Source organism: Vanessa tameamea, chromosome Z, assembly GCF_037043105.1.
Source record: "Vanessa tameamea isolate UH-Manoa-2023 chromosome Z, ilVanTame1 primary haplotype, whole genome shotgun sequence".
Taxonomy (NCBI): domain Eukaryota; kingdom Metazoa; phylum Arthropoda; class Insecta; order Lepidoptera; family Nymphalidae; genus Vanessa; species Vanessa tameamea.
The window spans coordinates 15,994,465-16,000,994 of NC_087341.1; positions in this window are offsets into that span (position 1 = coordinate 15,994,465).

The following is a 6,530-nucleotide window of genomic DNA, read 5'->3' on the forward strand; positions in this document are numbered from 1 at the left end:
GTGAAAACACTCGTAATTTACTTACTAAAAAATAATGTTAAAGTTTATAAATTACAGGCTTCAACAGGATGATAGAAAAAAAATGCAACTGAGGGATCGTCCGAATCCGGTTAAAGGTAATTTTAGATTAGTGACTAAAGATAGTTTAAAAAATTCACTGTTGCATTTAACGCATTTTTCGACCAGAGATATGTTTGTTAAAACTGTTTTGATGTGACATTCATATTATTATAATAGTTTATACTTTTGCCGGTACCAGAACTTTCAGAAGGTTTGACCTTTTGATAAGTTTGAAGAAGATCTGAAATGGAGCATACAATGTACAGAAGGGCGTAAGATTGAGCGCAAGATTGAGCCAGTAGTGGTAACAAAGGCCCGACTCGCGTTACGTTACCATTACGTACATTAATTGATTTAAATGATTTTTCTTTAAAGCTGATAACCATATATAAAACTATTGATAGTTTGGATACTTCTTGTTAATAAGTGTTTTTAATGTTGAGAAGATCGAGTAAAATTACAAAAAAAAAATAATTAGAAGAAACTGAAATATATTTTTTCTTTATCGTTTATTATGTAACGTGAAATAATTATTTTTATGTTAACATGTCATAAGATCCATTGATCTTTTAAACTTAAATATAATATCTTCGCTTCCGGAACTACTGGTGATGATAAGATAAACTTTGCCACAATATTTCGTTCAATATCGCCAATTATGTCATAATTAACTAAAATGTCAATTATAATCATGCATTAAATTTTTATTATCGCTAGATTTTATGATTTATAAACATTTTGATTTATAATGTAACAACACAATTCTGTTTATTTTACAAATGATTTGTGTGAATAATTTTCCCAACAGTTTTACCCGCGAGTTCAGGGTTAACTGATTGTTTGAGTAGTTAATAGGTTAAAGCGTCAAAGACACACAAACTCACTTTCTGATTTATAATATTAGTAAGGACTTTTGGGTAAAGAGGTTATGGAGCATAATATCACGTTGTTTCACAGAAAGTTAGTGGATAGATACCTCGTCTCCGAGGTACCATCGACTCTTCAACGGTCAACGTTTTTCCCTTGTTATTATATACACTAAATTACAAGGACAAGAGACATAACGTCTTACATTGCTTGTGTGGCAACGCGACTGTTCGGCATCTGTTCATTTACACGTTTTAAAAATTATAGCAAAGTCAGCCTTATTAGTTTTTTAACAATTTTGAGATATCAGGTGAGTACGTGTTTTCTTTATGATATTCGCCTAAACTGTGTACCCCTTAAATGTTCCGCAGACCACTGAATTAAATATATTATTCTTTAATATCTTATAGGGCTGGTCACGCCATGGTGAGTTGTTACAACCTGAACACTACCTACTATGTATACCTCAGGGGTACATTTTGTACTTAACCCTTTAATTTGTACGTGCTAATAATTCCTTCCATATTATGCCGAATTTAATTAATATGGACGTAATCTTCGGTGTATTTAAGCAGAGTCGTGAAGTCAATGCAGTGTAGTCGGGTGGAGGAGCGAGCATTGTTCACTTTGTTCTCGGCACTCGATTATACAACGCATCTGCAAGCCCCCTGATGTTGCAGATGTCCACGGGTGGTAGTCACATCAGGTGGCCTCCTCCCCGTTTGCCACATGAACAATAAAAAAAGCATCTCAGGACTTTCTCTCTTTTCTACTCATACGATATATACCCACAATTAGTGATAATTTGTGAACGTACACAATATCAACCGGGTGGTTTCGGTTAGTGACCTACCGACACATATTATATATAAAGAAAACCAAACATCTCCTTTTTTTATTAGCTTTAGTATATTATCTGAGTGTCTAGTCTCGTAGATCTATCAATACTAAACATACGTATTTATTACTGCGAATCTACTGTCATCTGGCATAGGCCCCATTCATACATAGCCTTGTGGCGTACTCTCAAATTATATTTAGACACTTTGTAATTAAAAACATTAAACTTATCTAATAGACAATAGCTAATTTTATTAAATAGTTGGACATATTCTTTAATAGTCTCTTCATAAATACCATACCAATCGGAAGAGTAAAGCATAAACAACCCTTTAATTGATAAGTTCCATGTGACCTGCAAACAGTTGCTGTAGACTATTCCACCCTTTAATTTTACTTCCAAAGTTATAAAAACATTTTGCCGATATCCAAAGAGTAAAATATTCGCAAATCTTTATTGAGTTTCATAGATTATTAATAAAAACTCGAATTTAAGAATTCACTATCAAAATTGATTTTATTCCTGCTGTAGTTGTATTAAGCTAATTTATATATACATAATACCGTTAAATAAAGACATATTTAATTATGGGATTGTTATTTCAGACACATTTAAAATGTATCTCATAGATTTTATATACAAACTATTTTATATAAACTCTCACAGGTAAATATCGCCTTGTCATAAAACTTCGTTGACAAAAGTCCATTGTAAATTAAATTTAAATGCTATATCTCTACTCAAAGCAAGAATTTACTTATATAAATAATAATGAGTACTTGGAGAATGGCTGGATTAAAGTACGTTTATTAAAATCAATTTATATGTTTATTCAAAATATTTTTTACAATATATATTTTTGAATTCTACAGAAATATTGAGTTAGTCAGTGCATTTAAAGATAAATCAAATATATTCGTGTTTGATAGCGAATTAACACTACTATGAAAGTTTAATGTTTTCTTACGGAACCCATTAGAACAAGGCAGTGACCACTTCCCATCAAGAGACTCGCATACCATCTCCATATTTTTTTTTATCGTTATTGTTATAATGAAGAGCCGAGACAGCCATGTGGTTTATAATCTCTCTTTAATTCATCTCGTACTCGATGCTGTGACATTGTGAGGAAACCTGGATTAGCCAGAAGAAAATGTGTCTCGTTTATCCACCAATCGATTAAATAAGGCTTAACCCAGCTGTGGGAAATATGTATGCTGTTTTTCTAAATATACAAGACTACAGTCCGGTGTGTAAGGAGGAATGTAGGTAAGCTTGATTAAAAACATACTTATATTTTGTATACAATTTTCAGTTACGTTAACTATTCGAATATTGCTGCGACAACTTTAAGAAAGGCACTCAAGTCTGACATGAAGGACGAGGCGGCTAAACGTGATCAATCGTTTATTAAGTACTTTTATTGGGTCAATGGGAGTCAACTACGTAAGGCTATAATGGTTGTTGGATTCGTTCATGGATTTTATGGCATACACTCACTTAGTTAGTGACGCATACCCACACGTGAACAGAGAATTTCTTTATTGGAATGAAACGTTCCTCGTTTCAAAAATCGGGAATTCCCTACACAGTATTTACGTACGATTTTTTCCGCATATAGCTCGAAATATAATAATAATTATAAACATTAATTTCTTACTTTTTTAATAATTAGTTGGGTCGATTGTAGGAAACAAATATCACTTTACATTTCTTTCAAGTCTACAAACCTCTGTAAATCCATCTTAAGTAGCATAGAATCTGTAAGAAATATTCCCTACTTCACCAATTCGCCACCAACCTTGCGTACTATGATGTTATGTCCATTGTACTGTACGGCACATGTACAATTTGTACATGTGCCTGTACACACTGGCTGTAGTTACCCTTCCAACCGGAAAACAACAATACTGGGCATTGCTGTTTGCTTTTGTTTTTGCTTTTTGGTGGTAGAATTTCCGATGAGTGGGTGGTACCTACTGAGACGGACTTGCAGAAAGTCCTACCACCAAGTAATTTAACCGCAGTTCAAAGAATCGTTGCTTCCTCGAAATTCGACATACCGAGGTTCAATAGACATTCACCCAGATGAATTGTAACACAAGTGGCAGGGTTTTTGATTTAATTTACTAATCTGTACAGCTGTTTTTCGGTTCGAAGGATGAATAAGCGAGAGTTTGGACGGAAGGGATAACATCTTGGATACCAGAGTAACTACTTTAATATACTGTTTCCTGTTCCAGCTGCCGGAGAAAAACCAAAGCTACCAGATAAAGATAAAACGTAATTATGAATTAATTCTATTTAATCTACATAAATACAAGATATTTGTTTCTCTCTTCTCTTTTTTACTTATTTAATTTTAGTTTTAAAAAATAAAGAAGTCAAAAAGGTGTTTATTATTTTGTTCATCACTTATTTTTTCTGTAATCTTTGATTTGACATTCAAAAACGACAAGAAGACACGACATTTTTTATCTAATCACTAACTAAAGAACGCATACATTAAAGTATTAAAGGATTTGCAATATACAAATAAATTAATAGTCATTTTAAGATATGAATCAACAAAAAGCAGACACATCATTTATTATGAACGAAATGAAAAAAAAAGACAAACACTCGATACTTAAATAAGGGTAATTTATTAAATAAAATCACAATTTAATTGTAATTAACTTATTTATTAAAATAATATTTTTATCATGGTAACACTATCGAATAAAGAATTACAAATGTTTAGAAATAATTCCTAATCAAAACTAATTTGCACCGTGTGAAAAAGTTGCAGAACTTTTTTTAGGAAAAGTAGTTTTGACGTGGAAGGAGTTATGCATAGAATTTAAATTCATTTATATCACAAATAAGCCGAGTGCCCCACATTATCGGTAAATCGAATTTTGAAAAAATATAAAGAAAGTGTATATTCATAGAAATAATATACAGCAATGTCAGCACTCAGCTTTATACATCACATTATTTTTTTGTATTTTGTAGTCACAGATAATTTAAATACAAATCTTAATGATAAATAGATTTAATGAGATATTTTTTTAATCAAAATATATATGTAGTTAATATAATAATTATTATATAATTATTTAGACGCCTCGTGTTCTAAGCAAATGTACATTGAATTGAATTCTGCTTCCTGGTTCGAAAATGGCCAATATCAATTCTTTACTTTTGGTGAGAACAGAAGCAATTAACATATATTGGTTGTTATATGTAACACACAACAGTTATATGTTACATAAAACAACTTTTCGTGTGATATTGTTAAGCTTATGTCATTTTAGCATAAATTCATTTATTATTTTTAAATGATTTGGCAAATGGCAAAATTTGGTTCACATTTTTTAAACTTACTTTAACCTTTCCAAAAAGGTAGTAATACCAGTCCAGAGAATTTTAATTGAGTCAAAATGTACAACGTGAGTTTAGAAATAAGAAATTTAAAAATAAATCTACTTCAAATAATACTCTCAAAAAATAAAATATAAATAAAATTCGAGCATATAAAAATGTAATCCTGTATTTTTCACCCCAAAGTTGGTATTTTTTATTAAAATTTTAATGGGACCAAACGATAAGTATATGTTATACTACTTGGAACGTATGGTCTCAGACAAGAAGCGATTTTTCCAAATCAGTTCATATATTAGAGAGTTCTGATGAAATTACTTTTTTGAAGTCGGTTTAAACACTATTTTACGGTTCTTGAATTACATATATTAGTAACATAGCATGTCATGTAATAATACATATAAGTTCACTTAAAGGCACCTTTTGATTTAAAAATAATAATATTCTTAATGTTACAGATTAAAAAAATATGCAAAATAAATAACATACTAATGGACTTAATGAGAATGCTGTCACTTACTAAATCTAATTTACTTTTCCATGTTTTTAAATCTTAAACTGAAAAAAAAATAGATCTACATCTGTATTATTATATGTATAATTTTTTACTAAGATTTCCACTTAGTCAAAAATTATAAACCAATTATAACAATCTGAAATCGACTACACAATAATTCATCATAATTATGACGTAGTCAAGTTCAGATAGTTGTAAACACTTTCGTAACTACCTTATTGTTTCATAGTAATTAGAAATTAATTTATAAATTGAATGACATGTATATACTATTCAAAATTATATTAGTTTGACGTTATGACGTCACGTGGACTACTGATGACAACAACATTAACGTTATTCGTAGAAACAAGGTTGCCAGTTATTCCAATAAATTAAATCTTTTTCTTAACAAACTAACAAATTTACACAAATATTTGTCTTTTTAAACCCTACATAGTAATCTATTCGTTATTTTGTTTAAACTATAGGAAATATAAATTATTCTGGTATAGTGTCGTTCTCAATATACACGTAACTTGTAAATAATCTTTGGATTATAATTTTGTATACGATCTTTGGACGAATCGGACAAATTAGATGCGATTATATTTGATTAACGATAACAATTTTAATTTTAATAAATTGATTACAAAGTATTATTAAAATTATTTTTTTGTAAATGTGATTAGGGATAGACTATCAACAAATTTGAACCTTAGGATTTTTTAAGACACAGATAATATACTAAAGGGAATCACATCAAGTCAATGATCAGCATTACATACTTGATAACTATTTATTTTATTCGTTGGAAGCATAAGGACTTATTCTCTAACTTCTTAGACACTGTCTGCCTTTGAGCAAATCTTTTATATCATTAAAAGATTATAAAGTTTC